This window comes from Carassius carassius, chromosome 9 (assembly GCF_963082965.1).
Source record: "Carassius carassius chromosome 9, fCarCar2.1, whole genome shotgun sequence".
NCBI classification, from domain to species: Eukaryota; Metazoa; Chordata; class Actinopteri; order Cypriniformes; family Cyprinidae; genus Carassius; species Carassius carassius.
Window position 1 is genome coordinate 1715213 of NC_081763.1, and position 9788 is coordinate 1725000.

The 9788-nt window shown below is 37.2% G+C and overlaps 6 non-coding genes across 6 annotated transcripts; all 6 read right to left on the minus strand.

Moving 5' to 3' along the window:
- Positions 1-514: 514 nt before the first annotated feature.
- On the minus strand, positions 515-633 carry LOC132150433 (5S ribosomal RNA). The gene has a single exon (XR_009435666.1). It is a non-coding gene; the product is annotated as a 5S ribosomal RNA (ribosomal RNA).
- Positions 634-717: 84 nt separating this feature from the next.
- On the minus strand, positions 718-836 carry LOC132150915 (5S ribosomal RNA). Its single transcript, XR_009436089.1, has one exon. It is a non-coding gene; the product is annotated as a 5S ribosomal RNA (ribosomal RNA).
- A 1036-nt stretch (positions 837-1872) lies between these two features.
- Positions 1873-1991, minus strand: LOC132150270 (5S ribosomal RNA). Its single transcript, XR_009435507.1, has one exon. It is a non-coding gene; the product is annotated as a 5S ribosomal RNA (ribosomal RNA).
- Positions 1992-2740: 749 nt separating this feature from the next.
- LOC132151026 (5S ribosomal RNA) lies at positions 2741-2859 on the minus strand. Its single transcript, XR_009436192.1, has one exon. It is a non-coding gene; the product is annotated as a 5S ribosomal RNA (ribosomal RNA).
- A 1273-nt stretch (positions 2860-4132) lies between these two features.
- Positions 4133-4251, minus strand: LOC132149938 (5S ribosomal RNA). The gene has a single exon (XR_009435193.1). It is a non-coding gene; the product is annotated as a 5S ribosomal RNA (ribosomal RNA).
- Positions 4252-4335: 84 nt separating this feature from the next.
- LOC132150632 (5S ribosomal RNA) lies at positions 4336-4454 on the minus strand. The gene has a single exon (XR_009435859.1). It is a non-coding gene; the product is annotated as a 5S ribosomal RNA (ribosomal RNA).
- Positions 4455-9788: the final 5334 nt, after the last annotated feature.

Genomic DNA, 9788 nt, shown 5'->3' on the forward strand with positions numbered 1-9788 from the left:
CGCCAGTGCATTATATAAGTAGGGAAGGAAACCCAAAAGCTTACAGCACCTGGTATTCCCAAAAGTACTAACCAGGCCTATTAGATAATTACTGAAAAAATCCAAAAGTACTAACCTGGCCCAAACCTGCTTACATTCTGAGATCGGGCATTGACTCTTTTTTGTTTTTTTACAAGATTATTAGACAATTAGTGAATTTTTCCAAAAGTACTAACCTGGCCCAAACCTGCTTACATTCTGAGATCGGGCATTGACTCTTTTTTTTTTTTTTTTGCAAGATTATTGGATAATTAGTGAAAATTTCCTAAAGTACTAACCAGGCCTATTAGATAATTACTGAAAAAATCCAAAAGTACTAACCTGGCCCAAACCTGCTCAGATTTGGAGATCAGTTGAGATCGGGCATAGACAGGATGGTATGGCCATAAGCGAAGGAGGCTGCAAAGAGAGGGCTATTTAAAGATCAGCCACTATAATCGCCAGTGCTTTATATAAGTAGGGAAGGAAACCCAAAAGCTTACAGCACCTGGTATTCCCAGGCGGTCTCCCATCCAAGTACTAACCAGGCCCAAACCTGCTTAGCTTCCGAGATCAGACGAGATCTGGCATAGCCAGGATGGTATGGCCATAAGCGAAGGAGGCTGCAAAGAGAGGGCTATTTAAAGATCAGCCACTATAATCGCCAGTGCTTTATATAAGTAGGGAATGAAACCCAAAAGCTTACAGCACCTGGTATTCCCAGGCGGTCTCCCATCCAAGTACTAACCAGGCCCAAACCTGCTTAACTTCCGAGATCAGACGAGATCAGGCATAGCCAGGTTGGTATGGCCGTAAGCGAAGGAGGCTGCAAAGAGAGGGCTATTTAAAGATCAGCCACTATAATCGCCAGTGCATTATATAAGTAGGGAAGGAAACCCAAAAGCTTACAGCACCTGGTATTCCCAAAAGTACTAACCAGGCCTATTAGATAATTACTGAAAAAATCCAAAAGTACTAACCTGGCCCAAACCTGCTTACATTCTGAGATCGGGCATTGACTCTTTCTTGTTGTTTTTACAAGATTATTAGACAATTAGTGAATTTTTCCAAAAGTACTAACCAGGCCTATTAGATATTTACTGAAAAAATCCAAAAGAACTAACCTGGCCCAAACCTGCTAACATTCTGAGGTCGGGCATTGACTCTTTTTTTTTTTTTGCAAGATTATTGGACAATTAGTGAAAATTTCCAAAAGTACTAACCAGGCCTATTAGATAATTACTGAAAAAATCCAAAAGTACTAACCTGGCCCAAACCTGCTTACATTCTGAGATCGGGCATTGACTCTTTTTTTTTTTTTTTTTTGCAAGATTATTGGACAATAAGTGAAAATTTCTAAAAGTACTAACCAGGCCTATTAGATAATTACTGAAAAAATCCAAAAGTACTAACCTGGCCCAAACCTGCTTACATTCTGAGATCGGGCATTGACTCTTTTTTTTTTTTTTGCAAGATTATTGGACAATTCGTGAAAATTTCCTAAAGTACTAACCAGGCCTATTAGATAATTATTGAAAAATTCCAAAATTACTAACCTGACCCAAACCTGCTTACATTCTGAGATCGGGCATTGACTCTTTTTTTTTTTTTTTGCAAGATTATTGGACAATTAGTGAACATTTCCAAAAGTACTAACCAGGCCTATTAGATAATTACTGAAAAAATCCAAAAGTACTAACCTGGCTCAAACCTGCTTAGATTTGGAGATCAGTTTGGATCGGGCATAGCCAGGATGGTATGGCCATAAGCGAAAGAGGCTGCAAAGAGAGGGCTATTTAAAGATCAGCCACCATAATCGCCAGTGCTTTATATAAGTAGGGAAGGAAACCCAAAAGCTTACATCACCTGGTATTCCCAGGCGGTCTCCCATCCAAGTACTAACCAGGCCCAAACCTGCTTAGCTTCCGAGATCAGACGAGATCGGGCATAGCCAGGTTGGAATGGCCGTAAGCGAAGGAGGCTGCAAAGAGAGGGCTATTTAAAGATCAGCCACTATAATCGCCAGTGCATTATATAAGTAGGGAAGGAAACCCAAAAGCTTACAGCACCTGGTATTCCCAAAAGTACTAACCAGGCCTATTAGATAATTACTGAAATAATCCAAAAGTACTAACCTGGCCCAAACCTGCTTACATTCTGAGATCGGGCATTGACTCTTTTTTTTTATATGCAAGATTATTGGACAATTAGTGAAAATTTCCTAAAGTACTAACCAGGCCTATTAGATAATTACTGAAAAAATCCAAAAGTACTAACCTGGCCCAAACCTGCTTACATTCTGAGATCGGGCATTGACTCTTTTTTTTTTTTTTGCAAGATTATTGGACAATTAGTGAAAATTTCCTAAAGTACTAACCAGGCCTATTAGATAATTATTGAAAAATTCCAAAATTACTAACCTGGCCCAAACCTGCTTACATTCTGAGATCGGGCATTGACTCTTTTTTTTTTTTTTTTTTTGCAAGATTATTGGACAATTAGTGAACATTTCCAAAAGTACTAACCAGGCCTATTAGATAACTACTGAAAAAATCCAAAAGTACTAACCTGGCCCAAACCTACTTAGATTTGGAGATCAGTTGAGATCGGGCATAGCCAGGATGGTATGGCCATAAGCGAAGGAGGCTGCAAAGAGAGGGCTATTTAAAGATCAGCCACTATAATCGCCAGTGCTTTATATAAGTAGGGAAGGAAACCCAAAAGCTTACAGCACCTGGTATTCCCAGGCGGTCTCCCATCCAAGTACTAACCAGGCCCAAACCTGCTTAGCTTCCGAGATCAGACGAGATCGGGCACAGCCAGGTTGGAATGGCCGTAAGCGAAGGAGGCTGCAAAGAGAGGGCTATTTAAAGATCAGCCACTATAATCGCCAGTGCATTATATAAGTAGGGAAGGAAACCCAAAAGCTTACAGCACCTGGTATTCCCAAAAGTACTAACCAGGCCTATTATATAATTACTGAAAAAATCCAAAAGTACTAACCTGGCCCAAACCTGCTTACATTCTGAGATCGGGCATTGACTCTTTTTTGTTTTTTTACAAGATTATTGGACAATTAGTGAATTTTTCCAAAAGTACTAACCAGGCCTATTAGATATTTACTGAAAAAATCCAAAAGTACTAACCTGGCCCAAACCTGCTTACATTCTGAGATCGGGCATTGACTCTTTTTTCTTTTTTTTGCAAGATTATTGGACAATAAGTGAAAATTTCCAAAAGTACTAACCAGGCCTATTAGATAATTACTGAAAAAATCCAAAAGTACTAACCTGGCCCAAACCTGCTTACATTCTGAGATCGGGCATTGACTCTTTTTTTTTTTTTTTTTTTGCAAGATTATTGGACAATTAGTGAAAATTTCCTAAAGTACTAACCAGGCCTATTAGATAATTATTGAAAAAATCAAAAAGTACTAACCTGGCCCAAACCTGCTTACATTCTGAGATCGGGCATCGACTCTTTTTTTTTTTTTTTTGCAAGATTATCGGACAATTAGTGAAAATTTCCAAAAGTACTAACCAGGCCTATTAGATAATTACTGAAAAAATCCAAAAGTACTAACCTGGCCCAAACCTGCTTAGATTTGGAGATCAGTTGAGATCGGGCATAGCCAGGATGGTATGGCCATAAGCGAAGGAGGCTGCAAAGAGAGGGCTATTTAAAGATCAGCCACTATAATCGCCAGTGCATTATATAAGTAGGGAAGGAAACCCAAAAGCTTACAGCACCTGGTATTCCCAAAAGTACTAACCAGGCCTATTAGATAATTACTGAAAAAATCCAAAAGTACTAACCTGGCCCAAACCTGCTTACATTCTGAGATCGGGCATTGACTCTTTTTTTTTTTTTTTTGCAAGATTATTGGATAATTAGTGAAAATTTCCTAAAGTACTAACCAGGCCTATTAGATAATTACTGAAAAAATCCAAAAGTACTAACCTGGCCCAAACCTGCTCAGATTTGGAGATCAGTTGAGATCGGGCATTGACAGGATGGTATGGCCATAAGCGAAGGAGGCTGCAAAGAGAGGGCTATTTAAAGATCAGCCACTATAATCGCCAGTGCTTTATATAAGTAGGGAAGGAAACCCAAAAGCTTACAGCACCTGGTATTCCCAGGCGGTCTCCCATCCAAGTACTAACCAGGCCCAAACCTGCTTAGCTTCCGAGATCAGACGAGATCTGGCATAGCCAGGTTGGTATGGCCGTAAGCAAAGGAGGCTGCAAAGAGAGGGCTATTTAAAGATCAGCCACTATAATCGCCAGTGCTTTATATAAGTAGGGAAGGAAACCCGAAAGCTAACAGCAGCTGGTATTCCCAGGCGGTCTCCCATCCAAGTACTAACTAGGCCCAAACCTGCTTAGCTTCCGAGATCAGACGAGATCGGGCATAGCCAGGTTGGTATGGCCGTAAGCGAAGGAGGCTGCAAAGAGAGGGCTATTTAAAGATCAGCCACTATAATCGCCAGTGCATTATTATATAAGTAGGGAAGGAAACCCAAAAGCTTACAGCACCTGGTATTCCCAAAAGTACTAACCAGGCCTATTAGATAATTACTGAAAAAATCCAAAAGTACTAACCTGGCCCAAACCTGCTTACATTCTGAGATCGGGCATTGACTCTTTTTTGTTTTTTTACAAGATTATTAGACAATTAGTGAATTTTTCCAAAAGTACTAACCAGGCCTATTAGATATTTACTGAAAAAATCCAAAAGTACTAACCTGGCCCAAACCTGCTTACATTTGGAGATCAGTTGAGATCTGGCATAGCCAGGATGGTATGGCCATAAGCGAAGGAGGCTGCAAAGAGAGGGCTATTTAAAGATCAGCCACTATAATCGCCAGTGCTTTATATAAGTAGGGAAGGAAACCCAAAAGCTTACAGCACCTGGTATTCCCAGGCGGTCTCCCATCCAAGTACTAACCAGGCCCAAACCTGCTTAACTTCCGAGATCAGACGAGATCAGGCATAGCTTTTTTTTTTTTTTTTTTATTGGAGATTTCAGTTATTACAAAACAAACACATTTTCTTAGTCATACAATTTCATTCATCTCATAATCAAACTAACATCGTCATTGAAGTTTGTTGCTGAAGGAATAAAATTCACATTACATAACAATATGTCATCTTAATCATCTTCTCCTGGCATGTAAAAATGCTTTTGTTTAAAGATACATATAACATCATTTGTGAAAATTTTATAAAAATCCGCCATCTGGTTTTCCAATTTAAAATAATTGTATAACATTTCTACATAACTTTCAACCATTTGTTTAAAAAGCACCCATAAGTTTAAAATACAATCTCTGTTTCTGGCTACATTTCTCCTTTTCAATATTGCTTTTTTTGCCAAGATTAAAAACAAATTCACAAGTTTCTTATTTTCTTTGTTCTCTGTCATTCCCAGCATAAAAAACCTTTTCCAGTCAGTAACCTCTTCATTTTCTCTTAATTCTTTGACAATTTCTTTCAGTTCATTAAAAAATGGGTTAAGTTTTCCACATAATAAAAACAAATGTAAAATACCTTCATCTTCTTTTTTACAGACTTTACATTGAGCATTTGTTGCCTTCTGCATTATACACAATCTCATTTCTGTATAGATCACATTTTGTCTGATAAAATAGTCTAAACATTCTAAATCTACATCCAACCATTTCCATGTTCTATTCTTCCAAATGCCTTTTTCTTCGATTTCATTAAAATGCCTTAACCAAATCTGGTTGGCAACAGGTTTTTTAAAAACTCTATTTATAAAAAACTCATAGAACATTTTCACAGTACACAAATTAAAATCCACCCTCTTTTCTTTAAATTTTAAAAACACCATCATTTTATTTTCTCGTTCTCCCTTCTTTTTAATCTCATCTAGCCATTGCCTTGGGATTGCTTTCTTGACATCTTCATACTGTTTTTTTTAAAACCATGACATTAAAATCCTCCTTCTCCTCCTCCATTGCATCTTTAATCACTTGGAGTGGTAAAAATCCCTCTTTCACCTCCCATAAAACATCTCTCACTTTTACGATCCCCACTTTTAGCCACTTCTTAAAATAGATATCTCGCTCGTGTATCTTTATTTTGTCATTTAAAAACAGAGGCTGATTTAAAATCGCTTCCCTCCCCTCCGGATTAAAATCCACCTCTGTTAAAAAAAGCCTCCAAGCATTTAAAACCTCTTTATAAAACTGTGGTATCCCCTCCATCATCCAACTTTTCAACTTCATCCATAAAATGTTTTCCCCAAGGTTAAAATTCCCACATTTATTTAAATAAAAACCCATCAATTTCTTCCATTCATCTCTCTTCTTATCATCCAAATATTTCTTAACCACTTTTACCCTCATGCTTTTCATCTTCTGTTCCACATCGACTAAACCCATCCCTCCCTCTTCTGGTTTTCCTATCAGCGTATTGTACGCTATCCTTGGAGGCTTTTTTTCCCATAAAAATTCTAAAATACTCTTTTTTATTCTCTTAAAAACCCAGTTTGGCAATGGCATCACATGTAATTTGTACCACATTTTTGATAACATTAACATGTTTACAATTAAAATTTTTCCTTTCAAACTTAAAAACCTGTTTCTCCAAAAAATCAGTCTCCTATCCATCCCTCCCAATGTCTCATCCCACATATTATCAACAGTTTCCTTCTCATTCTTTGCTAACCCCGCTCCTAAAATCCTCATTTCTTGTACCTCTAGGAATTTAACAACCCCCGTTAAAACCTCTGACCTTCCGAACTTCATATATACTGTTTTTTCTTCATTTATTTTTGCACCTGATCCCTCACAATAGCATTTCATTTTTTCCATTACTTCTTTAACACTTTCTATATTTTCAACAATAATTGTGGTATCATCAGCATACTGGAATATTTTAGTCAGTTCCTCTTTTTCTTCTAGTTTTATTCCCTTTATTTTTTTCTCTCTGTTTATTAAAAGCCCTAATGGTTCAGCCACCAAAGAATATAACTTCGCTGACAGTGGACACCCTTGTCTTATAGACCTTAAAACTTTAAAAGGTTCCGTTAAAAAACCATTACATTTAACTTTTGTTAAAATATCGCTGTATAAAACTGAGATCCATTTTATAAAATTCTCTCCAAAACCAAATTGTTTTAAAACCGCCAATAAAAACCCATGCTCCACTCTGTCAAAAGCCTTCTCGAAATCCATGCTTATTATATATGCCTCCTTTCCTTTTTCTTTTATGTACCCCATTATATCTCTTATGCTACTCGTGATATCTGCTATGTCCCTCCCCTTTACTCCATATGCCTGGTTAGTCTCTATTATGTTTGGCATTATATTTTTTAATCTGTTCGCTAAAACCCTGGCTAAAATTTTAAAATCTGTGTTTAACATTGTAATGGGCCTAAAATTCCTCAGTTCCGCTTTGTCTCCTTTTCTCTTGTAGATTATTTTCATTAAGCCTAAGCCCATTCTTGGGTGTACTCTTTCTTTTTTAAAAACCTCTTCATAGACTTCTTTTAAAATCGGGCTTCCTTTTTCTTTAAAAACCTTATAAAACTCACTTCCAATACCATCTATTCCTGGGCTTTTCTTCACACTTAGCTGATTTATTGCTTGTATAATTTCCGCAGTTGTTATTCCCTTATCACATTCCTTTTTATCTCCCTCACCGACTTTTCGTGTTATCTGTTGTAACAAAATGTTCCTTTTTTCCTCATCCCCTTCCTCTGATCTAAAAAGTTCTTCATAATATGTGCTTATTTCCTTTAAAATTCCCTCCGTGCTTAAAACAACTTGTCCTTCCTTATTCCTAAGTTCTTTAATTATTCCCGCCTTCGCCCTGCTTTTCTCAAGGTTAAAAAAGAATCTACTACATTTTTCCCCTTCTACTGTATATTTAGCTTTACTTCTTAACGTTGCCCCTTTATATTTTCCTTCTTCGATTTTCCTCAACTTTTCCTCCACTTCAATTACTCTTTGCACGTTTACTTCATTTTTATTTAACTCCTCTCTTAACGTCTTTCTTATTTCTTGTTCCTTTGTTCTTTTTACCTTTTGTAACAATTTACAGTAATTCATTACATATTTCTTTATGTCATATTTCATGTTTTCCCACCATTGCCTTTTATCTTCTATGTACATCAAGTCTTTTTTCCCCTCATCTAATTTATTTTCTATCTCTTTTTTAAAACTCTCTTCCTTTAAAACTTCAGTGTTTAAAATCCATACCCCTGGTCCCCTCATTTCCTTTTTAAAATCATTCTCATTTGCACCATTTTGTGATCACTTAAAGTCGTTTCTTTATAAAACACTCCATCAATAAAACATTCCAAATTCCTAGTACTTAAAAAGTAGTCTATTCTAGTTTGACACATAAAATTCCCTACCAGCTGTCTTCTTGTAAATTCCCTCTTTTTCTCATTTCTTTCTCTCCACACATCAATCATGTTCTTCTCCTCCATCAATGAAATTAACTCCTTTCTTCCCCCATCCGATTTAAAAACCATTCCGTTAGCCATATCCATTTTACTAAAAACAGTGTTAAAATCCCCCGCAATTATTACCCTCTTCCATTTTTCCATTAATTCAGCTATTACATTAAAATATTTTTTCTTTTCTATTTCTTCATTTGGAGCATGTACGTTTACTCAAATAAAATCATCTTCATCCATCTTAATTTCTACAGCCATGCATTTTCCTTTTGTGTCATTATACATTTGCTATGATCTGATACCTCTATCTTTTCTTATTAACATCGCAACTCCTCCTCCTATTTTTCCCTCAGCATTATTAAAAAATAATTCCCCTTCCCATCTTTTTTTAAAATCCTCCATTACACTCTCTTTCCAGTTTGTTTCTTGCAATAAAATCACATCTTCATCCCTGCACAGTTCCTTGACTTTTTCAAATTTCACACCATTGATTAACCCTCTTGCATTAAAAGTAACAATTTTCAACACAATTAAAAAAGATAAAAAGACAAACTTTAGCATCATAATTTCGTTATCCTACTTCCTCCCCCTCTTTTGCACTTCTTCCACAGTCTTGTTTCACCTCATTACTTTGTTTACACATTTTATTTTTAGCTTTTTCTAAATTGGGTATTACCTTAACTTTTCTTCTTCTTTTATTGGATGTACTTGCAGTGCTGTCTCCGCCCATGTTTTCACTGTCTTTGTTATTTCTGTCCGTCTCACCGATCCATTCAGTCTCTTCTGGCTCTTCCGTTTCTGCTTTTCCAACCTCATTTAACTCCATCTGTACCTCCATTTCCACAATGTCCTGTGTTAACTCAGTCTTTTCAATCTAATTTTCATTGTCCTTGCTTACATTGTCCTCTCTTTGCATTTCTCCGGTGTCTTCCCTTTGCTCCTCTTCATTGTCTGTCTCATGCATCTGCCCACTCCCCCTCTCTTCTCCATTTTGCTGGTCTCCATACCAGCACTCGCATTTGTCCAGTACACAATTGCAGTCTGGACACATCACCACCTTACAGTCCCTCGCGAAGTGGCCTGTTTCCGAGCATTTAAAACATTTAAAGTCTGGACAGTCCTTCATCACATGATCAGGGCTCATACACAACCTGCAGGTTCTCACCTGCTTGCTATGTATCACTCTATAGTATTGTGGACCATCTTCCATTTCAATTCGAGTACTGTAGGGCAAGGAGGCCACTTCTTTTGGGAACTGTACCTTAAGGAACCTCGTTCCATCTTCTATGTTGGTGCCGGTATAAAATCTTCTTCTTATCTGAGAAAGAGGAGTTACCCCC